Source organism: Periplaneta americana, chromosome 8 (genome assembly GCF_040183065.1).
Source record: "Periplaneta americana isolate PAMFEO1 chromosome 8, P.americana_PAMFEO1_priV1, whole genome shotgun sequence".
Taxonomy (NCBI): Eukaryota; Metazoa; Arthropoda; class Insecta; order Blattodea; family Blattidae; genus Periplaneta; species Periplaneta americana.
Genome location: NC_091124.1, coordinates 109,417,556 through 109,445,034, shown reverse-complemented (window position 1 = coordinate 109,445,034; position 27,479 = coordinate 109,417,556). Strand labels below are relative to the sequence as shown.

The window sequence follows — 27,479 nt, the reverse complement described above, 5'->3', positions numbered from 1 at the left end:
CTTTTTTTCTGTGTTTTTGCACGAAAACATGACTTTTTTTTACTGAAGGGACGCCATCAGTACTATTAGCTAACCAATATTGCACAGTTCATTCTTTAATTCCCAATGTACACAGAAACATCTTTTTGCAAACCTGAATTTTTTTCTCACCAACTTTTAGGTTGTAGACAAATGTTCTCTTTCTTCTCGATTCAGAATTTGTACTGTCAGGTCTTTTCGTAGGAGTGAAATCCACAAGATTTGATACGTAAACGGTCCTCTGTTCCCAAGTCATAGTTTTCCAGAATGCCTGAAAGATGTCTTCTCTCATTAGAAATTAAATTACAGCCCCTTACTTTCGAATTTTGGCTCATTTTATAACTACACTCTGGCCCCAAATTCCTTGCATCTCTTTCCGTATCATGTGTTACTTTGCCATCTTTCGATCTCTTGTAGCTAAGATAAGCTTCCTCTTCCATTCTAAGATTTCTATTTTTCATTTTCTTCTACTTACCCTTTTGTGGCTTTGAACTTCTTTTTCTTTTCTGTCAAATTTCCATGAAACGCTTGTAGATTCTTCTCTTTACCTTTTTCTGACGAATGTAAAGGTGTAGAATAAGTAGCACTCACAAATTCTTCGGGGTTGTCTACATCTGAAGACGAATCCAAAATTTGGTGTAGATCCTTCATTGACAGGGTATTGTCTTCAGTTTCTGTCCTATCCTATTTCTAGCGGTATTATTTTAACAGTGTTGCTTTAAATCATACCAGACTGCATAATACGGTCATAACATTACCGGTAATACTGGACGGATAATCCCTGATCTGCAGCAGCCCATTTTCAGAAGGACGGCTTTCTTTTGCATTTGAATTATCAGTCAGTACACCTACGAATAAGATGAGATTACTAGTGTTTATAAATGTGATATAAATGGCTTAAAACATGTGTAGTAAATATTATCATCAATTTAGATCTTCCTCCTACCGGAGGAAATGGAAGGAACCAAGCTCAGCACCATTGAATGTAGCGCAAATTATTTTAGCGGCCCATTCATGATTGTTTATATTAAGTACTTAAATTAGGTTTGCTGTTATGATTCCGTAACTGAAGAAAAATAAACGTTTAATAACTGTAATACTTCTTATGCCATACCTTTGTTAATGTTCACAGAAGTTTCTCCCGTCTTGAATGCAGAACATAGCACAGATAGGATTTCGTTCTCGCTAAACTGACTGTCGTCTGATTTATTTTCCATTTCTTTTCTTGTATCTGTAGGCCTATATAATAATAAAATATTAAATGTACCGGTACTATATTTCAGTGAATGAACTTGCAGTAAGATTCTGCAGCAGTTCAGCTCAACTAACATTCAATTGACATTAGTGAAATAATTTTATTATATTTACCTTTTAAAATATTTGAAACCGAACACATCATTAATCTTCTCAGAATATTACACACTGTTGACACAATTTTACAAGGCAGTAACGAGAACCAGCTTCCATACTGATGGCGCGCAGGGAGTAGACGTAACAGCCTATCTGTCGTCAGATACGCGGTATTTCCTACAGACTTCTCGTGACTTCAGATACGCGGTATTGTACCCCCCTCCTTCGCACGCAGGTCATTCATGCAATCAAATTCCCGCGTTTGTCAATGCATGCAGATGACAGTGGAGGTACCATCTGTGCAAAAAAATAGTTTTGACCAAAAATGTCAGTTACGCGGTATTGGTTCTTAAGCGACGATATACGTGTTCATATCTTGCATGATTCAAAGATTACAATTCATTTGTTTCTGGATTCAGTTCAGAGTGATTTAAAGGTTATTTTACGACGCTTTATCTACATTTTAGGTTATTTAGCGTCTGAATGAGATAAATGTGATAATGCTGGTGAAATGAGTCCGGGGTTCAGCACCGAAAGTTACCCAGCTCATATTGGGTTGAGGGAAAACCCCGGAAAAACCTCAACCAGATAACTTGCCACAACCGGGAATCGCACCCAGGCAACCTGGTTACGTGCCCAGACGAGCTAACCGTTACTGCACAGGTGTGGACAGTTCAGAGTGATGAAATTGATCCGCAGCTCTTTTCCTTCTCGTACGAATCTTGGTTCCCTCTAAATGAGCGTGTAACTCGCAAATTGTACGTTTTGGTCTTCCGAAAAACCTGTAATTTTATATGGAACTCTCAATATAACCAGAAATGTGGGATGTGGTGTGCGATGAGTGCAAGGGAAATAAATAATAGGTCCAATATTTTACCGTGAGAATAAATGCGGATCGATATCACACAGTAATCTTAACGCTCTTTCTTCAATAGTTGATTCTGCAACCGCATATATCGACGGTCCAAAGTAGTAACATTATAACTCAGTTTTCTTAGGGTATGGTCGGGGATATGTTTATCTTTCATCTGACAAATGAGAAATAGAATATTGGTAATTGAAAATTTTTAGTTATTGACTTGTTTCGTTGTAATATATTGTAATACGTGAGAATCTACTTAATCCGTGTATGAACATTGTATCTCGAGTTACTATACCACATGGATAAAAATGAGTTCGTCACACTGCTGAAACGGTTTACGATTAGCGAGCCTTTCTTGTTTGCCGCCACAGTTGTAATCAAAGTTTGAAGATATTCACTACTGATTCTGCGAACACATTGTTATTAATTCTATATATAGTGTTTGTGTATGCCTTCAGTTCTTGTAGTTATACATGTTTTATACTCCATGCAAGCTTCTCTCTCCTAATATAGTGGCTCCTGAAAGAGGAAATGATTGTACTGACTATTACACTTTTACTAAATCATACATCTTTTGACCAATAGAACGGTACGAAAGAACGTCTTTCAACCAATCATGGCTGCTTATCGTACAATTTCATCACTTCCCTAGCATTTGTTTATTTTTATCGCTTCCCTAGCATTTATTTGTTTTTATCACTTCCCTAGCATTTGTTTTTTTTGCCGTCATTTCAAACTGTAAATGCTTTACGGTATTATAAAACATGTTTTGCGATCGTCATTTGTTTCCCGCATAGATAGTCAACTGAAAATGACGGCTCTGTTTAAAACATTTTGATGAAGCTAACATTAGTGACACAGAATTTTAGTAGGCCTAAGTTAATTAATATTTTATTGTATTATTTCTTCGAATCTTTATATACTTTCTTCTAATCGTCAGTTAAATCCTACTCGAGTTTTGATTTTTTTCTAGATAAATTAAAACGTCTCGTGAGATTACTGTTGATAAATTGTAAATTATTACTACATAAATACACGTTCATCTCATTGCTGTTTATTATTTAGCAGTTTTGGTTATTTATTCATTTATCTCTTATCATAATGTATCAACTTAGAGTAGGCTATTTGAATTACGTTACAGATATGACTATTATCAAATCTATCAGACTAGCCCTCTGTTCCTAGACTCGGTTCCTTGATCTGCCATGGGATTTGCATTATCCGTTGGTGTATATTATAGTCTGGGTGTTGGTATATTTTCTTCGAAAGTGTGTCCGTATTGAGCCGCTCCCTGAAGTAGAAAGTTGCTCATGCCCTTGTCTCTATCCCTGCGGTCTAATGAAATTACAATAACCACTAGACTATACTGAAAGATAAAAGAGGGTAGGACTAAGAAAGAAACAAAGAAAGAAATTTTACTTTTGGATAATTAACACTTTTTAAATTTACTAAATATGCCAATAGCGTAAAACTCATATTCCGGCGCTAAACAAGAACAAATAATAAATATATTGTACGACATAATAACTTATAAATAAATAAGTCAATTGTCCGAATTGGCCTGAACCTCACAACTGATACTCATAAGACACCACTTATTAGGCAACTAGGCCAGGAGACAATGGAGTAGGTTGGCTAGTGCCTTTCCTACGTTACAGTCTGTGAAAAACATAGAACATGACAAGAATTAAAGAAAATAAATAAGAACACTAAGGCATCAATGAAGTTTTAGAAAGAAAGAAAAAAGTATGAGACCATAAAAAGACTCAACCGAGTAAAATAAATAATCTTGCCAAAAACGTTTTTCCTGAATCATTTCTTAAAACACCGAAATTTGGCACAACTTTGTATTGTTATGAGAGTTGATTACCCTGGTCTACGACATTTTGAGGCCAACATTTTCATAGCTGTTCTTTTATATTTAGTGCATGCTGAATTCAGAAATATAACTCATTTTGCTTGGTCAGGTCAGACTCTTTTGCTATCGCATTTTCTAAAAAGATGGTATTTCAGAAATAAATTTTATCTTATAGTTATGGAACTATACTAATTATGGTTTCAAATCAGACTTACATCTGCATAAATAGTGAGATATGTATATTTAATTAAACACGAGCACCATTAATGTGGAATAAAGAACATTTTCAAGGACTTTCTTGCGTATTTTGCATCTGTGTCATCTCTCTTGAGGTACCAGCAATATTTTGCAGGCATTTTCACATCCCAACGACCCTGATACCTCGGTACCTTCATTTCAATTTCTCTATGAAAGCGCTCTCCTTGCTCCTCTCTGTATTCCATACAGTTTTCAGGAAAGTAATCTAAATGCGAGCTGAGGAATTGCATCTTTATGGGCATATGTGCACCAAGAGCCTGAGGCTATTCAGAAGTTCTTCCACAGCATGTTGTGCTATGGGCTCCTAGGGTTGTCTTAATAATAGACTTCAGTGTGATCTAGGCATTCCTGTCTTTATCCTCTTTATCATCATCATCATCATCATCGAATTTAGCGTCATTCATAAGTTTCTTATTTGATGACCATCAAAAATACTTGCTATTAGTTTGCCTCACTGACACGTGGAAACTTCTCATTTAGGAAAGCAAGAGATCTACTCTCTTTGTTGAGTGTCTTGACAAAATCTTTGATTAGGCCAAATTTTATGTGCAATGGAGGATGTAGAATTATTTAGCTTCCACGAGAGCTTCTGACAGAACGTTTTGTGAATCTGGCTTTAGCCTAGGTCTTGCTTCCCAAATGCGTTCAACATAGTGCAGCACACATGAGGTGCGATCACCAATTTTAACACCAAAATAGACTTGATACATTTTCTCACCAAAGAGTGATTTTAAACTTTCGATCTCGAATGGTGACTTAACTACAAATGTACAGAAACAGTCTGGGTGATTCTTGAATGATTTTTGAACTTTGCATTCATTTTGTAATAACGTTCCTTAAATCAGTCTTATCATTGAGAAAACTGAAAATAGACAATAGCCTATATTGTGCTGCAAGAAAGAAGGTAATTTTACCCCCTCTCCCTGTCCTACTGAATTGTCCTTACACAGAGTTGCAAGTTATGCCCCTTATCTCATGTGTGATTTCCAAGGTCTGAAATTCGAAATTTCTTGAAACGGCTCACAGTAACTATATTTACGCACTATATCATATAGCCTCTTTAATGCACATCTAATGTGAATTCAACTCTGTTTTTTTACAGTAAACATCATATTTTCTTAACTCTTATACGCTTCATTTCCGCAATAAGACTACATACTAACTAAAAACTAAGCTATTAAAAAAACCTGACCTGAATTAGGAAAATGAGTTATATTTTTGACCTCAGAAAGAAGTTTTGAAACGCAGGTCAGTACTATAAGTTGTTATTAAAAATTCTTAATGCCTTTCATACCATAAGGTACTGAGCCATTCTAAAAAAAATCTGTGTTTAGAAACTGCAGCGAAGCGCATGGGTATGGCTAGTGTATTAAAAAAACTCATATGTTCATAGTACCGCCTAGTATTGTGCAATGTTCAAACATGAGAGAGAAAACCAAGACATTAAAAATTCCGTCTTATTTCATATGAAAACTAATCGCAAGATATGTGCTCAAATCCTACAGCGATTTAAAATAGTCCCCTGCATGTTCGAACACGAGAGCGGCAACCAAGATTTTACAAACATCATCTTATTTCAAGGACAAACTAATCGAAATATCTATACTAAAATCCTTAAGCGGTTGAAACATGATGGGGTGAGAGTGGTAGAGAGCGAATATTTTATGACAAGGTGCAACAAACACGACAGAGAGAACATCGACGAATATCAAACTTCACCATACTCGACAAACTTGAACAGAACATAGCGCCTGTAATGCACGACGTTAGTTGAAAGCACGAAGGGATGGGAGAGGAGGACAATAAGTATTTTCATAATACTGGCGCACAAACGTGGTAGGTCTCCTCCTGCAAAGCGAACATCGGCAAATATCGAACTTCGCCATACTCGACAAAACGAACCAAACCGAATGAATATCTGTCATGCACTATGATAATGTGTAGTATGAAGATGAAATAATTTATTTTATTTAACAGGTTGGATATTATTTTATAATTATGTATAATATGAAATGAAAACAATAATTTAACTGGTTGGAAATTATTTATTTAATTTATTAACAGTTGACAGTATAAGTTGTAATTATCTATATTATGAAAATTATTTTTATTTATTAAGAGATAGGGTATCTAAGTTTATTATGTTTAATATGAAAACGAAATAATCTTATTTATTCTCAGATTGAATATTGCAACCTACAAAGATTTATGTGTAGTATGAAAATAAAATAATATATTTTATTTATTAACAGGTTGGATACGTTGTTATAATTTTAGGCTTGTAATGTTGGGGACCTGTTACAAATGTTGACTACAGCATGGTACATAGGCAGGGGACGTGAGGTAGTACGAGGGCATTGACTTGGTTTTGCGATCGATCACGGGAATAACAAGGTGAACATAAACAAATCTGGACAGCTGTAAATGTAAATATAATCTGTATAGCATTAGAAAGATACATTTTTACATACCTTTCGTTATGTGCAGAAGAATTATCATAGAATTAATCGTGAATACAAGTTTCCTCCTTTCTTCCAGGATCCTTACAATATTGTAATGCACAACAACACGCATCTTCAAGCCTCACCAAATTCTGCTGAAAAAATATGCGCCTGAGAACCTTCAATCATCGATATTATTATTCAGCAGGTAGTGACTGGTGAACGGAATAGTCAACTTGAAACCACCGTAACGCACCCTATCGATCCCCAACATTATAAGTAGGCTTCGTATTCCAACTACCTGAAGACTGGAGTTAAAGACGCACTGGGTATATTGTACGCCGAACACAGATGATGCATCTGATAAGGATATAAACGAACACGTCTCGTTGCGTGTTCGTGAAGTACAGTCAACTCCCGACATTCTAATGCTATACTAGTAAGCACATGCTTAAGCCGTGATGTTCATTTTCGTCGTAATCTTTGCAGTGAATAATAACGTGCATTCGTAAATTACGGAAATTGAACATACGCGAATGTCACTTGAAATGATTTTATATTGCAAGAAATTCTGTCAATGGGACATGACGTTATTGGTGCATGATGTAGTAGGCCTACAAGACATTACTATTGTCTCATATTTTTTCGTGTTTCATTAGGACATTGCATATGTCCCTCATCACTGAAAACCACTAATTTTCTATGTACTTTTCTAGAAATTCCCTAAAATATAGATTATTTAATTTGTTAATTGGGATGTTGGCACTGAACATCATGGTAGACTATACAAATCCATTCTAAACGTCGAGTTAATACCTTCATGATTTTAAGATTGTGACGGTGCTTTTTCTTTTCGATTACGTTCGAAACACTTTCTGTGCCTTCTGTTATTGCACTGCGTTTCAGTGTACCGGTACTGTTTTTGTCACTTTTACGTTTGTCTTACACAATTTATATGTAATGTTGTCTATATTGACAGTGAAAATATTAGTTCAAATATCCTCAACTATGCCCCGCAATATTACACGCTTGAGCGTCTTATCTAAGTCATTTTACCTCTGCAATGAACCTTCAATCAGCCACAAAGACTAGTAAGAGGAGTGATCGATAAGACTACTCACTATAATATAATATTGCATCCCGGTTTTGACTTTCTAGAGGAAGAGGGCAGAGGATGCGTAACTATTTTGTATACGAACGTACCTGTACCTGGCTGTGACGTCACATATATTTCGAAACAAGACAACTCCATTTCAGTTTATAGGTAGCTGAAATACGAAGTGTAATTATAAGCCTAGTTATAATGATGTGTAGCATGAAAATGAAATCATTTATTTTTATGGACTTAAACAGCGCGCATTCTATTCTTCATCTAACATAATTGGGAACTTTAAATTCAAACGTTTGAGATGGGCATAGCATGTAGAATATATAAGTGAATATAGAAATGCATATAGAGTGTTAGTCGGAAGAACTGAAGAGAAAATATCTTTAGGGAGGCCAAAGCGTAGATGGGAGGATAATATTAAAATAGATTAGAGAGAGATGGGATATGATGTTAGGGACTACATTAATCTCGCTCAGGATAGGGACCGATGGCGGGCTTATGTGAGGGCGGCAATGAACCACCGGGTTCCTTAAAATCCATTTGTAAATAAATTTAAGTTCATGTTATAATACTTTCATCATCCGTATAGTCACACATCCATTGTTACCGAGCTGCTATGATTTATTTAAATATTATGTGAATATTATAGCTACTCTCTGTTGGTAATTGGTATACTAAAAACTATCATATATTTTTAAAAGGAAATGTAATTAACCTTTATGTACCTGTACGTATATTTCTCTGGATGCTTAATGATAATTACCTGTCCTTATATGTAAATTAAACTTCACAACATTTGTTCTAAAATCCATACGCAGCTAAAAACATTAAGGGATGGAAGAGGAAAGTAGGAGAAGAGAGGGAGCTTGAAGGGCAGGTTCGAGCGAGCTGGATAGATCCGCTTCTTGAAAGCAGACTTCGATTCTTGTAACAGCCGACAAACTTGAACCGAACATGGCGCTTGAAATGCACGACACTAGTGTGGACATTTCTGCATATTATGGACATTTTAACCTCCAACGGTACCAAAATGTTATTTAAAATTACTCACAATATTTTAAATATTTTTACTACCTATTTTTTTTTTACATGAAGGTAACATTCATATCAATAAGTCCTAGTTCAATTATAAAATATCTGCGCCGAAAGAGAGAGGAAAATTTTTTGTTTTTCATATGAGTCCCCTAGAATGGTAACTCACAATATCCAAAAGTTGTTTTTTTTTTGTCAATTAATCAAAAACATACATCTCACTAATTACCATTTGGCAGAATTACTTTAAAAATTTTATCGCTAATATATTACATATCATGTCACAATGTATTGATTTGTTATTAAACAATAAATGTAAGTAACATACGGAACAAAATAAACATAAATATTTTACCAGGTTTATTTTGAATATCTCATTTGTTATGTTTATAAATGATAATGACTGTTTTAAGTAAAATCGTTTGTCCTATATAAGTTTATGAATTATTGAAGAAGAAGTAATTGTTTGGATATTGTGAGTTATGACTCTGGAGACATTTTAAATAAGATTTTAAGAAATTCTTCATAAATTCTTTTTCATTTCTGTTAAATATTAATTAAAGATTGAGCTACAGTTTATTGATCTTTACTAAAGAAAGGGTCCATGCAAAATTTCATGTAATTATCTAAAATACTGTGGAAGCTATGCTTCAAAGAGTTTTGAAAAATGCAGTTTTGAGAAAATTAGCGATAAATTTATACATATATTACTGGGTGTTATTATGTGGCTTAGTGAATAAAGAATCAGCACGCAGAGCTGAAAACCCGGGTTCAAATCCCGGCGCCGGAGAGAATTTTTCTCCATTCCATTACTTTTTCATCGTATGAAGACGCAGAATATCTGCATGGAAATATCATATGTACTTCGGTACATTAAAATAATATATATGATATGCGCAAATCACTTCGTGATTTAAGACGGCGCTTATTCCGTCGGATCCCGGCCAACTAGTCACTCATAACGAGTGCACCTCAGCACATGTGTGGACTTCGGTCCTACGTTTATAGACATCTATGACGTAGTGCAGAGGGCGGCCACTAGAGGGAACCCAAGAGTTGGAACTTAATCTGAGACGATTTTATTCGGCGCCGGGATTGTATCCGGTGTGGCTTAGTGGATAAAGCATCAGCACGTAGAGCTGAAAACCCGGGTTCAAATCCCGGCGCCGGAGAGAATTTTTCTCCGTTCCATTACTCTTTCATCGTATGATGACGCAGAATATCTGCATGGAAATATCATATGTACTTCGGTACATTAAAATAATATATATGTTATTATGTTTGCATGACAGAACATTTTAATGCACAAGTTGGCCAATTTTATAGCTATATTAAAATTTATTCACAGATATAAATTTAAAAGATCATTTGACACAAATTGCTGACTGGTATTTTGTTTGCATGAAAGGATATTTTAATGCATAACTTGGTCAATTTTATAGACATCTTAAATTTTCTTACACACGTCTGAAGTACGAGTTCATACTGAATTAGCATACGAAAAATGGAAAATTATTTTTTCTATCCTAAGCTTACTATTTCTTGTAACTACATACTACCTAACTATAGACCTATCTATATTTCTATATCATTCCTTATAAATCTTAATCTCTGTATAAATTTATATAGCCTATATCTCTATCTTTATATCCCTCTATCTTTCCATCTCTCTCTATGTCTGCAAGTCTGTCTGTCTATTGTATGTTCCTGCCTGGATTTATTATATCTAAGTCAATCGGGACTTACTCAGCTTGTTATTAGAGTCACTAGACGAACATACACGGAATATCTCACGCCGAAACTGCATCCAAGCTCACACAATACTATGTCACATCGACGAAGCACAAATATGCATGTGCGTGTGGGTGTAGCTTGAACACAATGTTAATGCTCACAATGAGTGCTATGCGTTGCGTATAATCCGCCTACTAACTTTCGAATTATTTTACAATTTGACACTACTGTCAACATGGGCGTAGGCTTTCCTTCTCTCCCTTAGAATATTGGTTTCTGGTACATCCGACAGTTAAGGAAAACGGAGTATTATCGTCTGATTATTTTGTGTAAGACTTCACTTGTAGTCTAATTAGCGCTCGTGTTCTCAGAACTAGGAAAAACAGCGGGCTTGTTACTTGCGTCAGACTTCAGAGCGTACGTAAATTGGCGTAGGATGTAACCTACTATGCAGATCCCTTTCTCTGCCGTCGTACAAGACCCTCCCATCCTCCATCTCTCTCTTCTTCTCAAATGAAGCACCAATATTCTACTGGAGCTATAAACGCTATCAAGCAAACAATAATATCTGTCTTCAGATGTGTAAATGAGCACTGTTACGCTGTGAATTGCTTCAGCTTATTTTTAACTCACGTCAAATATGCAGGTAGACATACAGCATGAAGCGTATAGGATTGCTTTTACTCTTAATAACATATATTTATTTTATTAATGTCATATTCATTATTTTTCGTAGTTTATTTTTATTTTATCTAAATTGAAATTTAGAAATCTTCTCACTATTCGTGAGCTGCCACAAGGGACAAAGAGTACTTAACCATATAAATGTTTACAAGTTCAGTGAACCATTAATTTTGTTTTGACAATGAAACTTCTACAAGTACATAGCTGCAAATACATTTTGTGATTGGTGGAAATATACCTAATTTTAGAGAGGCAAGTGTTACAAAAAAGTAAAGAATGCTAATGAACTTGGTTTCATTTCGAATATAGATGATGCTTCAGGAGAGCAATTGATCCTTTCAATGCAGCTAAAGTTACAATCGGAATAATAGATGTAGGTATCCCAAGCCTCTTAAACAGATCTTTCATGAAGAGAGTAGCGGTACCTCTTGCTCCAACCAGAAGTCCGATTACTTCAAGCTCTTCTAGCTGGTGCTTTTGGAGGTAATGTGGAATGGTAGGATTGTAGATATTCTTTTTTTTCCTTATCCACTTCTGCTGGCTGTTCCTCATTTGTTTCGAAACGCACAGTGGGATCAATTATTAATCCAGATCTTGTAGATTCCTTGAAAGCTATTATATCTATGCGTCGTGTACTGCCAGTGACGGAGAGACCATTTACTTCTTCAAAGGTGTTGTAATCGGCATCTTTAAGGGCAGTGGCTATAATTGATCGTACTTGGTGTTGTCTAGCGTTTCGCAGACCTTCGCTGTGCGGACAGGATCCCAGGACGTGTGCAAGAGTTTCAACCTCGTTGTGGCAATGCCTACAACGGTTGTCCTGAGATCTTCCCGGCACAGCACGTACTACAGCAACATTTCCAACAATTTTATTGCCATCGCGCCATTCGCTGTTGGAGAGTCCTTCGTGTTTACAAATCCATTTGTTGGCACTAGGATTTGTTGAAATAAAACTACGGCTTTCCCTTTCTGTGGATGACGACACCAAATATCAAATTCTCTGTTCCTCAGAAGGTTACGAATGATTGTCTGTCATGCCTCACAATGAGGACAAAATTTTCTTAAGTGCAGAGCTCACAATCGCGATGTTAAATTACACCCGGATCATTGATTTTTTTTTGTCGTTTTCAATGGGTATCCTATTTTATTTTATGAGATGACCTCGCATCATGCTCACATGTCTTGGGAATCCCTTCATATCCAATATAAAAAAAATCGTGAGATGTTTCTAGGCAAAAACTCATCCGAATCACGGAATAGAGAGAGGGTGGAAAAATGGAGACATAAGGTATATAAATGGACGAATGAATGAATCAGTAAGTGAATGAATGATTGAATGAATTATAGGTGAATAAATGGATGAGTAGATGGATGATAGTTGTATAGATGAATGAATAGAGGGATAGTAGTTATGTAGATGGATGAGGAATTTGATTATAGAGGTGTAAATAGATGAAAGAAATTGGAAGATGGGAGTGTAGATGGATGATAGATAAATCTGTGAGTAGTTAGAAAATAGGTGCATATATGGATAAGTAGATGAATAATGGATGTATAGATGGATAGGTAGATGGGTGGTATGAGTGTAGATGGGTGAGTAGATGGATGGTAGGTATTTAGATGGTTGAATAGATTTATGATGGGAGAGTTGATAGATGATAAATTGATGAGTAGATGGATGATAGGCGGATGATGGATAAATAGGCGAGTGATATGTGTATAGATGCATGAGTATTACTTGTCTGAAATTTATTTACCATTGTGAATTCTCGACTTCACTTCACCAAATACCATCTCGCTATAATAACGTACTTACTTACTTACTTACTTACTGACTTTTAAGGAACCCGAAGGTTCATTGCCGCTCTCACATAAGCCCGACATTGGTCCCTATAGTGAGCAAGATTAATCCACTCTCTATCATCATATCCCACCTCCCTCAAATCCATTTTAATATTATTATCTTCCTATCGACACTAAGTATTTGTATAGCGTCATTAAAGAAGTGACTAAAAGAATACGTACCGCTACCGTAAATGTAAGATGTAGATATTGCAGTTTTAAATTCTTCCCAGAGGAAAACACGGATGGATGCCCTAAAAGTAAATAGTATTGACAATATTATTAAGAAGACAGTTATCATGAATAATGCAAGAGTTACGATAATAATTCAATGTTGAATTTTGTGGCAAGCACAAAAAAAATATATTGCACTAAATCTGAATCTATTATTCACTGCTTTGTCATTCGATAATTGATTATCACACCAGAATCCATAACCCGTATTGCATGTTATTTTAGGCATTAACTGGGATAATTTGATAATGAAATGTAAAGTGATAGACCGATGTAACAGGAGGGAAACAAAGCCACTATCTGTTTTAAAGTCAAATATTTTTCAAGTGCAATATTAATTATAGTGTTTTCACAATAATGTAAACAACTTCACTTTTCCAATTTTAACCATCTGCTATTGGGCAGGGTGTTTTGAGTTGAACACATCAGTCAGAGTTATTTTAATTAAAACACATTAAAAATATCTTATCATAATAATGATATTTCAATGTGTCAGAGTTACGTTTTATCTTCCAACTTTTAAAATTAAAATTAAGATTTTAATTTATCTTCTTAGATAATACATAATTGGTACATGGATTGTTGAAACATCTCACATCGTCTTCTGTGCCATTTCTTCTAATTTTTATATTTTTTTAATTTTTAAATGCGTTGTAGATTATCAATATTGGTTTTATAATAATGCTATATAAATATGTTCGTGCATTTCAACTTTATTGTTTCAGTGTTGAGACTCATTTACTCTTACTGTCTAACTCTCAAACAGTTAACATTCGGAATGTGGTTTCATAATATTATCTGCAGCATGTTGAAAGGCACAAGAAATATAACTCATGTCGAAAGGAACAAAACGTGGAATAATAATTTATTCATATCCATAATTAACGACGTTGTTGAATGAAAGGTTTCTTCTGATTGACAAACAAATGTTAATTTAGAAATTTCAGAAGAATCTGATGCAGTCATCATAAATGAACCTTTATCGACAAACCTGGTTTCTTGCGGATGGCCAGAAAATATGTGTCCGCATGCTCGCGGTTGGCACAAAACTCGCTGGGACGCTCTATACCACCCCTGGGCATAAAGGGGAAGTTAAAAGGTATGAAGAAACCCCCGCTCATGTCCTTTCCGCTTACACAGCCTTAGAAACAAAAGCAAAGTAAGGTACTGTGCATTAGTGGTGGATTTTAGGCGTTTGGCGAGAGCAGAAAGTTCGTAAACATTATAATGCCTGCTTTACAAATTCGTCACTGAGCAATGCTTACCTTCTTGTCTACTCGTATCGGACCGAAACATTTGTCTCAGCTGAAGAAGGTGGAGTGGGGAGTTAAGCAGTAGTCTAAGTTACTCGTTGAAGTATTGGTGCCCAGGCCTGTTCTATATATTGAACATTGCTGCAGCCATTTCATAGCCTATATATTTTTTATTGGCAAAGAACTTAGTCATAATATATGTAAAGAACTGAGGGACTTTCAGGATTTTCATTTTCAGCTGGGCAATTAAGTTTGGTTCTTAGCATTAAAGAAACGACCATAGAAAAATATAATGATTCCCAAACGTATCGACGATCATTATCTGTGCTCCAGGAAAAGGACCGGAAGATGAAGAAAATATCCTCGGATGACAAAATTCTGTGTGCAAAGAATATAGTAAGGAAACTTTCATGTGTGAAACTTCTCTAGGAAGAGAAAGAAGCGATGAGACTGAATGGAAAGAAGGTATTAAATTATTATATTTTCTTCTTATTTTATGTCCGCCATTACCAAGAAAAGTGTGTAACAAATTAAATTGTTACTAAACAATGTAAATTGACCATCTTCAATATAAAAATGAAACAAACTTAACCCAGTCTGCTTACTTGTTTACAGATTAATGTATATTTTCATATTAGTACGAAGCCATTTAACCCAGTCTACTTACTTGTTTACTGATTACTGTACATTTTCATATTAGTACTAAGCCATTTAACCCAGTCTACTTACTTGTTTACAGATTAATGTATATTTTCATATTAGTACGAAGCCATTTAATCCAGTCTACTTACTTGTGTACTGATTACTGTACATTTTCATATTAGTACGAAGCAATTTAACCCAGTCTCCTTACTTTTTTACAGATTAATGTATATTTTCATATTAGTACGAAGCCATTTAAACCAGTCTACTTGTTTACTTATTACTCTACATTTTCATTTTAGTACGAAACCATTATATTTATACTGTATATGAAGGTAACATTTATATATTTAATACATTGTGAATAAATGAGGGGGTGCTGTTCAAAATCTGCTTAATGCAGTTTTTGATGAAGTTGAGTTATATACGAAATCAGATAATTATTCTGCTTTGGAGTTACGGTTAGCACGTCTGACATGTGGAACGAGCGGGCCAGGGTTGGGAAAAGTTACCAAGTTGGTGTTTTTTTTGGGGTTTTCCCTCAACCAATTTGAAGGAGAATTGCTGAGTAACTTTCGGCGTTTTTATATCTGACTCATTTTGTCATCATTAATTCACATAATTGTAATAAACTTTATTACCATAGCCCGGTTAAGTTCATGGTGCGACGTGCTGTGCTTGTACAAGAGCGCGGCTATTCGGTTACAAGTATCAATAGGAGTGGTGAGCACAATACGTCTCAGGCTGTAATGTAAGCCTCCCGGTCCATCCACCGCAAAAAAGGGGAAAAAAAAAACTATGGATATCAAATTGTACCACATTCCCACATAAAAAGGCGTAAAAAAAATAAGACTGCGCTGCAAAACCTGCTTAATGCAGGAAGTTAGTAGTGATACTCCATATCAGAATCTATCTAATGCAACGACAAATTAATAAGAATGCATGTCGTTAGAGACGCAAGTGTTTTCGTTTAGTGTGTACACTTCAGCAAGTCTTTCTACAGTGTTATTAATCGTTGAAAAAAAAATTTCTGACTGAAGCAAACATACGAGTACTCTACACGTAGGCCTGCTCATATCAACATTAGGTTTATTGTTATTTATTTATTTATTTATTTATTTATTTATTTATTTATTTATTTATTTATTTATTTATTTATTTATTTATTTATTTATAAAATAAGAGAAGAAACAATTTAAGAAAGTCATTATTGCATACGGTATTTCAATATTATACAACAATAGCTGCTACCGGTAAAAATGAACTCACATAACTTAACACTAAAGCTAAAGTGTAATACTTCGTCAGAAAGAATGTTGTTTTAGCTACAAGTTTATATATTTTTTTAGAATTAACTCTACAGCAAAATAGCAAATTTAGAAATTAAACAAATTACTGCATGACAATTTTGATCCTAAGACAGTCAGGGTGAATAGGGTCATCAAGAAAGGCGAATTGAAATATTCTTACTATTCATCTTTATTCATAAATTTGTACAATTTAAAATACTTACGAAGTTTCTATTTCACACAAATTATATATTTAACATTATTTCATCACAAGCAACAAATGTCCTATTTTAATATTATTCAATGAACACCTTCCTCAAATAAAATCTTTTGTTACCCTCATCTCCAACACAATTTTAATGGTATCACTCTTTCTCGTTTTCCAAGCATTGTAACCAGTTTCCGAGATTTCCAGAAACAGAATCACTGTATTTAACATTACAAAAACCACATGCATTGTCATGTTCATCTGATGTTTCATTTCCTGACGATATTGATGGGCAGGTTTTCAAACATCGGAACATTCTAGTCCAAACCCAAAGGCTGAAAATTAAGTACCGGTATTGTCTTTGCAAATTATTTTTTTTTGGTCAACTGAGAACACGATCTGTCCTCCCCTATTCTTTATTCGTTGATTGATCTCATTTGCCAGATGTCTTTGTAGGCAGTAATATGGTACATTGAAGAGTTCGAAGCGTGGCGCTCGCTTCGTCCTTCACGATGAGCTTTCATTGCCATCTGCATATCCTCCTCCGACAAAGAAGACTGCGTCTTTCTTCTGTATTTCCCCATAATGGATAAATATAAACTCTATTTTAATGAAATGAGTTAAAAAATACCTGACCCTTTTCAGCCTTAAAATAGTGACCCGAATTACCTAAAAAGCAGTAATATTTTGCATCGTAAGGTTTGCCATACTGATTGGTCTTGGAAGCTCAACATTTGCGTAACCTATCGTTTAAGATCCCGCTTTCAACATAATTACTAAATAATATAAATATCACAATAATAACTGGTAAAACGGAGAGTAAATAAACACTACAATTCAAACAAACTATATAAAATACTGATACTTACCATTGCAATTACAATTTTCTTCCTCAAACCCCACACCCAAAACAATGTTGTTATCAACGAGCTAGAAGAACATTTTTACTTCTAACTCGTTGGTTGTTATACTGTTTTCCCGCCTTTCTGTATTCAATAAGTTCCGCAGTTCACCGCTAGTTAGCGTACAATCCAGTATTCTTTTTTATTTCACTTACAGAGCGGTGTTATCAAAACTGACCCGATTCAGCTGGTGACCCGTTTCATTCTTGTTTGCCCTATAGCAATTGAGGGGCTCGGGCGTAAAAAATGGTAGACCTAACTGACATTTTGGTCAAAAATGAGATATGTAGTGTACGGTACAATATGAAATCTTACATTCTGCGTCTAATGCAGTAGTTAGTTTTCCAATATTTCAACAGATGGCAGAAGTATACAGACTTTACTCTCCTGGTAACTGCACAAACTGTTGCATGTATACTTGTTTACCTACCTAATATGTAGCTTCGAAACACTGAAACGTCACGTACCATGTTTTACTCCTGAACCCCTCAATTAACGACACTATGTATTTCAGTAAAATATAGTGTTGTAAATTTAATTTTTTACATGTATCATAGGAGGATTGATCCTAGATGTCTTAAATTACATACTGCCTTGACTGTGCCTTCAGAACAATTTAGATTTCTAACCTCTCCACCAACGACCAAATATACTGTCTCTTGGAAGTTCATATTTAAGCCCCCGTCACCTCACCATAGCACTACATTGAGTTGTATAATAGCCTGTGTTACATGACTTTCAATTTCTTTCAATCCTCGATTGGTGAACGATTTATCCTAGATATTTAAAATTACTCACTGCCTTAATTGTGCCTTCCAAGAAATTCAGTTCCTACCCTATCCACTAACGATCATTTATTTATTTAATTATTCATTTTTATTGTCATCAACATTTATACTAGTTAAGTTATACCACCACGTAGCCTATAAGGGTTCCACCATAATTTTCTACAACACTTTCCTGTTATTAATATAAAATCCCGATAATCTGTTCAACTAATAACTCTTCTAATCCCGCTCACCAACGACCAGTTATTCTACCTTCTTAAAATTCATATTTAGGCCCCTGAGGCACAATAATCAATCTTCTCGTAATTAATTTCATATCAACTCGATAATTCCTTGGTCGTCTCCAAAAAAGTATTGAATGAATAGCATTATTTTTATGTCATTTTCCATACATCTACAGGAGATATTCCACTAAATCTTAATCCTGCACTATTCGCGCGGCATGCAATAGTAAGCCAGACATATATTATTGCGTCATCATCCACCAATCGTACAGGAACTCGTGTACCTTCGTACAGCACTGTGCTGCATACTTGCAATTTGTTCGCATGTACTGGAATACATTGGTAAAGATTTATTTTGTATCAGTTTTGAATGGATTACAATTGTATGCCACGCGACATCTGGCGTGAGCTTTCTTTATCAGAACTTAACACTTTGTTATTACCGTCTTAACTCAGAGTGGTAATGACCCGTGATACGTCCATGGCTGTGGAGAAACGAGTCCTAGTTCAAATCCTGGTTGAGACAAGTTACCTGGTTCAGGTTCTTTCCGAAGTTTCACCCAAACCAATTGAAGCAGAATTACTAGGTAATATTCAGTGTTGGACCTCGGGCTAATTTCGCCATCATAATTATATTATCCTCTTCTATCATCATCATCATCATCATCATCATCATCATCATCATCATCATTTTCATTTCCGTTTCTTTCCTATATTTGAGGCATAACTCGAGTAGGCTGACAAGAAGCCAGAATTTATTCAAGTCTGCTTCACAGGGAGATTTACCTGAAAACTAGATTGGCATAATATACACGTTACTGTAGGTACGTTAACAGAAAACTACAATTTCAAGTTACACAGAGTTTATGTGCATTCGAAGTGGGTTTCTGGTGTCTTGTCAGCCTACTCGAGGTGTGTGGATATAAAGGGAGAAATTGAGACGTTGTCGGGTGTAATATAATGAATCCATATATTTGTAATAAAGACTTATGACCTTAAGATATAATAAAAAATATATACATAGTGGTGTATTGAAAATATATTTTGTGTTTGCTACATGCGTTACTGGTTAATTAGTATGGATTACTATTGTAACCTAAATAAACTTTTCAAAAGTGAACAAAACGGGAATTTTATAAATATGTGGAGAGACCATGGAAGAAAAACTATTCGAGCCTCCCTCTAAAAAATGACTTGAATCAATTTATTGTACAGGAAAGCGAAAAAAGAGAGAAACTAAATGTTTATTAATGCCACTGTTTTCGGGATGTGGGCAATAATACCTAACTTGATTCTGTGGAAAGTACGGGTCAGCCTATCAAGCTTAGGACATAAGGAGAAGGATCACTAAATTGAAAACTCAAAAATCAGTAGGACCTGATGGTATCGCCGCAGACATGTTGAAATTGGGAGGGGAAGCCATGAGTCCCTATCTAGTACGTATATTTGGAATATCAATAAACAATGGAACTGTCCCGCGAGATTGGAAAGATGCAATAGTGGTACCAATTTATAAGTCTGTGTCTCGCTCAGAAACAAAAAATTACAGATCAGTCAGCCTCACCTCTGTGGTTTGGAAACAGATGGGACACTTGATTTCAGCATATCTAAGGCAGCATTGGGATGATTAAAATTGGTTACATAGGCCTAATTGTCAGCATGTGTTTCGAGGGGAGGCTACTTATGATTAGTAACTGTATGTCACGATTTAGCAGACAGAATACATTCAAATAGCGAAGTAGATGCAGTGACTATTGACTTTTCACGAGCATTCGATGTAGTCCCAGACATCATATTGTTGGTTAAACTACAATCAGGGAGCTTCACCTGAAAATTAGATTGACATAATACATACGTTACTGTAGGTACGTTAACATAAAACTACAATTTCAAGTCATACAGAGTTTGTGTGCAGTCGAAGTGGGTTTCTGGTGTCTTGTCAGCCTACTCGAGGTGTGTGGATATAAAGGGAAAAATTGAGACTTTTTGGGTGTAATACACATGAATCCATATATTTGTGATAATGTCTTATGACCTTACGATATAATAAAAATATTTATAGTGATGTATCGAAAATATATTTTGTGTTTGCTACTCAAGAAATTTTTAACTTGTCACACTCAGAGAGTACGGATGGAGGAGGAATTATCGAGCCCAATAGAAATTACTTCTGTAGTCCCACAAGAAAGTGTCTTAGGGCCCCTTCTATTCTTGGCTCTTGTAAATGATCTGCCAGTTAACATCTTGTCCAGGGTTCGCTTATTCGTGGATGACTCTATCATATACAGGGAAATAAAAAGTCATGAAAATACTATTCTTCATAATTACCTCAATAGAATAAACGATCGGGCAATGGCCAGTTAATTTCCATAGATGTAAATCTAACAGCTGATGGGTACATAAATGAATGTTTGGTCCATCATGTGGTACCATTTGGTCAATATATAGGCAGTGGTTTTATTCTAATGCACGATAATGCACGCCCACACGTCGCTCGCGTTACCAGAGATTATCTGCAAGAAGTGGGGATTCATGTTTCACAATGGCCAGCAAGGAGTCCTGACATGAATCCAATTGAGTACTTTTGGGACATGCTAGCACGGCGTATTAGGAAGAGGCAGCCACCACCAGAAACTTACAGGGGTTAAGACAAGCACTTCTTGAGGCATGGGAAGACATTCCTCAAGAAGCCATTTCTTAGCTGGTTCAAGGCATGGCAAGACATATAGATGCAGTTATCCAATACCGAGGGAATAACACACATTACCAAAAATGTGATTTCAATGTTACAAACACGAAACATCAGAGTCACAGCCGAAAAATATTCTTACTGGTTTCACGCGCTTTGCATCTTGACGAAAATACTTTTTTCTAATACTGTATTTATGATTAATTACACGATCCTTTGTTTTAAATGTCTTTATCTATAATTTAAAAACCATTACATTTCATAACCTACTAGACTTTTGATTAACAATTTCTGACACAAAAGCAGGCCCTTGAACACTAAGTGCCCGGGTTTTTGTCCCTGAGTGTATTTATAGTTAGTGTCAGCCAGGTACTTTCATATTTCCATAATTCCATGGGTTCCCCGTCGGGACCATGTGCTTTACCGTGACCTTACCACTCAATTATTTCTCCAACTAGTGCATTTTCTTCTAAACATTTTTTTCTCCACTCAATCAGAATATTTTTGTAATTCTTTATCCATGATGCCACTGTCACTGGATTTATTTTGTTTCCAGATGGTCTCATTCTCCTGATGGTACTTCATGCTTGAACTGATCTGTTAACACTTAATGAGTGATTGATTTTAGAGCATACTGTCCCAATTTTGCTCGTTACATTTTCTGACAATCTATTTTGCCCGGTTTTTAGATCCTCTGTTGCTAGGCTGACCAGATTTTTAATAGTCCAGCAGGGGACATCGGCAATTTCATGAAAAACCATGAAATGGTGTAGAAAATACATGTAACAATAAATACAATGATAGAACTTTGCACACAAAATCTGTAGATTATCTTAACTTTCTGAATTAAATGCATAAACACACGTAACTCATACATAATAATAAATAGTCACTAAGAAATCAATTTCAGTGGTGACGCATACATGGAAGTCTTTCACATAATATTGTACACGCTGAACTCTAATACGCATTTTACAAGTACTTGTCTGAAGAATATACCTTTCTAAGGATCTGTTCATTCCCTTACAGCTTCACACTAAATTTTTCACATGAAAAATGAAAGTTCGTTTTCATTGTAACAAAGCGTTAACTTTTTCAAATTTCATTATTGTCTTTTCATCAGTCCACATTGAGTTCATTGTTGAGAAAAGTTTTTTCAACTGATGAATTACTGCATGGAAGACACATGATTGATGACATTATTTTGAGAAGGTTTTCAAATGGAATGGAATTTTTTTGTAATGTTGAAAAACATCATATCATTTTTTACCTGCTGGTATGTCACAAAATTCCTGATTTTTTAACTACTTAAAAATGGACGCTGCGGTAGTTCTGACGCTTCAGCGCAACGCGAATGCTAAGATGACTAAAACAAAGGTGCCATGTGTTTCTCAAAGAGTGCGGAATATCTCTTACTGTGCTCTCTAGTTCTTCTGTCTGATACTGAGAACCGTTCAGAAATGCGCATCAATCGTAGCAGTTCCACCACGATACTTAAATATTATGTGTAAAATGTTATTGAAACAAAATCAAAGCTTCTAGGGACAGAATTATTTTCCGGGAACAAAAACGGGGAAATTTTCTCACCGGGGACTGTTCCCGGAAATCTGGGACGTCTGGTCAACCTACCTGTTATCTTTCTCCATCTTTGTTCTTTTCAGAACTAAGCCAACTATTATAAGCATTTTTCTTACTGTAATAATTTCGGCAGCCTCTCTATTCATCCATTCACGCTTATACCTGTCTTTTTTTTAATACAAAATACCGTCTATGCTGCATCATACACCACACTAATTTTAATATGATGGCAAATTTCTTAAGCATTGTAGTCCTCTTATACACTTAATTTCACATTCGTTCTGTTCCGATATAATCTCTTATCTTTCATCCTGGAGTAGGCATACCAGTTGTCTAGGTTGTTCCACGTGTGTTTCCTCCATCTCATTTTTTTTTTTTTTTTTTTTAATTTTCATCTGAATCTTAGCACAGAGCAGATAATGGTTCGAGCTACATTACACGCTTCTCAAATTCACACATTCTTCGCATATTTAACACAGAGACAATATGTAATATGTACCGCAATTGTATGGTATTTGGGTACATTGTCTTCTTGCTTCACTTTATGAAATACACTGTTACATAGAAATACTTTTGTTTCTGACAGCTATCATGAGAAACACAGAAAGGATTGGTGTTTTTGGATATTGTAATCTCACGGAGCGATTGTGGCTCGGAGATGAGGAATGGTATTGTACACATCTGCCTTGATTGTTCACATAACGGAATAATCCTCTAGACGCAGTGTAATATGCTACAGGTGTGACAGGTTGAGGGGAAAAGCATTTCTATAGCGTAATATTAAATTGCTAGATCACGGGATCAGAGTAGTGTTGCTGTCACTGACTTTATTACGCGTTACAAACATTAGACGTGCGTCAGTGAATTTATAATGACGGTTTAAGATGTCTTCCATCTGTGTGATGGTGGACATGACGGACGTCTGATAATGAAGCATATGCTACGTTGTAAGCAAGAAGTTTTAAGGGCCAATTCTTTAAGCTGCTGTATCCATCCAATTCTTGAAAACTTATAATGTCCTCTAAACTTCATAAAATAAGAGGAATCCTAACAGTTGGACTACATATAAACCATACTACGTTCCACATTATAGTTTAAATGTCGAAAACTACACGGTCTAAATATAGGAAGCTAATAATCTTAATGTGAAACAGTCATTATGAACGTTCATACTATGCAATCTTTAACCTACTCGTCTTATTTCTGTATTATTGCAACGATAAACACAATGATACTCATACATGAAATGTGTAACTGACAAAAGATTTTATTTATTCATAGATACAGGAAAAGAAATTCAGTAATAATAATAATAATAATAATAATAATAATAATAATAATAATAATAATAATAATAATAATCCAGACGTTTGAGAAGGGCAGGGCATGTAGCACGTATGGGCGAATCCAGAAATGCATATAGAGTGTTAGTTGGGAGACCGGAGGGAAAAAGACCTTTAGGGAGGCCGAGACGTAGATGGGAGGATAATATTAAAATGGATTTGAGGGAGGTGGGATATGATGATAGAGACTGAATTAATCTTGCTCAGGATAGGGACCAATGGCGGGCTGATGTGAGGGCGGCAATGAACCTTCGGGTTCCTTAAAAGCCATTTGTAAGTAAGTAAGTAATAATAATAATAATAATAATAATAATAATAACTACATAAAATAAAGTTCATTGTATACATACATACATAAGCATTTATCCATGGACAGGTCTTTCACTGCAAACCTAGCATTCTTCAATCTTTCCTTTCCTTCTCTTCCTCTCTATCAGGGGGATTACAACTGCAATATTAAGAATATAATTGCAATTATAATTTCTATTAATATTAAATTCACAAATAAAATAAAAATCAAAGTACTAAAAGATTAACTGATTAATAAATGCTAGACAGTTTATTGTAGAAGTTAAGAAGAAAGAAGTATCTTTTTTACTTAAGTAAAAGTTGAAACTAGAATAAAATAATATAGTGATGAAACTACCGGATATTGAAATATTTTGTGATGGAATAAGAGGACTATTTACAAGAAGCCATGTCTCGACGAGTCTCAAATATTGACCAAGTGCCTGGTAAGTTTGTGTTTGAATTCAATTTTATTTCAACAGTCTTTGATGCTAGCAGGTAGCGAAATCCATAGTCTTAGCAGGGCTATTCTGAAAGAGGATGAGTATGAGGAGGTGCGATGGGATGGTATTGTTAGTATTGTTTCATCGCGAGAGAGTATGTTCAGGTTATCGTGGGAAGAAAGGTAAGTGAAGTAAGACGACAGGTACGAAGGAATAGAAGAGTTCAATATTTCGAAGAGAAGGGAAAGTGGATGTAAATTTATTTTCTTATTTATTGTAAGCCAACCTATTACTTCCAGGAATGGGGTAATATGATCATATTTGCGAACATTGCTTACAAAACGTACACACAAATTATGAGCACATTGAAGTATCGTTTTGTTGGCGTTGGAGAGGTCAGTCAATAAAATGTCGGCATAGTCAAAATAGGGCAATACATGCAACTACACAAGGGACTTTTTAAGCAAGAGACAAAATGAACATTTATTCTTTTTAGCACATGGATAATAGAATATATTTTTCTGAAGGTTTCTGTGATTTACATAATATCCCAGTTTAGATTTTTATCTCTGTGGATGTCAAGATTTTTTATTGAAAACTCGAAAGGAATATGCGCTGTATTTACTTTAATGGGGGAAATGTTAAGTTATTTTACAGCGTAAATTTGCTTTTTATGTTCTAGTATAATTGCTTGTGTATTTCCAGGATTGATTTCAAGATAGAGTTTCTTTGTCCATGTCATAATCGACTCAATGTCTTCATTCAGTTTGTCTATAGCGTCTTTTACTCTGTATAAGCGGGAAGAGATGTAGCATTAAAGGTCGTCAGCATATAAGTGATAGTTGCAATGCCTTACAAGTGATTTAATATCATTGACATATATTGTGAACAACAATGGTCCGAATACCGACCCCTGTGGTATACCTGATGTTATATTAAGCCAGAAGGAACTTAGGTTCCCTAATACAACACATTGTTTTCTTTTCCGTAAGGCGTAAGTAGGATTCGAACCAGCTCACAGCAGTCTCCGACAAATACAAATTTCTCAATTTATGGATGAGCAAGTCAAAATTTACAGAGTTGGAAGCTTTGCTAATATAAAGAAGAGTTAGTATTGTCACTTTATTAGAGTTAATTGCTTCATAAATGTCTTTGATCACTTTAAGTAGAGCAGTGCTTATGTTATGTCCAGCCCTGAACCCTGACTGATACTTGCCAGATAGTTTGTGCTAGATCATGTAGTTAGCAATTAGTCTGTGTATGACTCTTTCCAGTGCTTTTGATATGCTGGCAGGAAGCTTATTTGTCTATAGTCGTTCGGGTCGGTGGGAACTTTGACTTTTGGAAGAGGAAGAGCGAAAGCTTGCTTCCATATTTTAGGGAAAGTTGAAATGATTAAGGAACTATTGAATATGTGTGCAATTGTAGGTATTACTATGACTTGTGTTTTCTGTATGAGTAATGAGTAATGTGCTAATGTCGTCCGGGCTTTCACATTTCTTCTTGATGCGTCGAATGGCTTTCGTTACGTCACTAGGAGTGACGTCGGTGAAATAGAATTTGTCTCAAGTTGGGGAGCTGATTCAGGCAAAACTGTGTCTTGTTTTGTTGTGTCTTCTAAGATGGGGTCCTTTAAGGTCCTTTATAAAGTATTCATTCAAGCTGTCAAGTGGGATAGGAATGTCTACTTGTTCACTAGCCCTTCCAAGTCCAATAACCTCCAGATTTTTCCATATCTCGGAAAGGGTGATGTTGGTCTCTATGAGTTTGTAAGTCTATTTGAGTTTAGAGTTTCTTATTAGTTGAGTTCTTCTATTTTTGAGGTGTTTACATAAATGTAAAGTTTCGTCATTTTTGTTGCAGATATATTTTCGCGTTCGGACATCAGGCTGCGTATTTCAGTCATCATCCAAGGGGCTGGGGTCCTTCTGGTAAGTTTGGTCTTTAATGGTGCATGTTTGTAATAAAGTTGAAGTATTAACGTATTGAATAAATCTACTTTCTCGTCTACAGTTCGTAATGTCCAGATCATGTGCCATGGAAGTTGTACAGCATCTTCTTTCAGTGCAATATCCATTCTTTTAATATCCCTGTAAGTAATTACTTTGGGAGTCGATTTAGGACACTGCAGATTATATGATAAATAAATTATATCATGCCCTGAAAGTTCTGTTGCAAGCAACTGTCCATGTGCCAATATTTTGTCGGCATTGTTAGTAATTATCTAGTCCAATAATGTGTCTGTACCTTCCGAATGATGTGTGGGAGCTAGAGGTAGAATTACCATATCAAGGAATTGGAAGAATGATTGAAGTATTTTAGTCGTACTAGAATGTGAGTCAAGTAAATCTGAATTGAATTCCCCCATGATTATAATGTTCACATATTGCGGCCTTTACGGTTAGTACGGA

General features: G+C 35.4%; 1 protein-coding gene across 2 annotated transcripts in view; it reads left to right on the top strand.

Annotated features, from left to right (window-relative positions):
- FMRFaR (FMRFamide Receptor) overlaps positions 1–27,479 on the top strand; it is a 1,501,661-nt gene that overhangs the window by 373,486 nt on the left and 1,100,696 nt on the right. For both annotated transcript variants that reach the window (XM_069833399.1, XM_069833396.1), the window contains exon 2: positions 26,932–26,999. The gene's annotated coding sequence lies outside the window, so the exon portion shown is untranslated. The remainder of the gene's footprint in view (positions 1–26,931; positions 27,000–27,479) is intronic.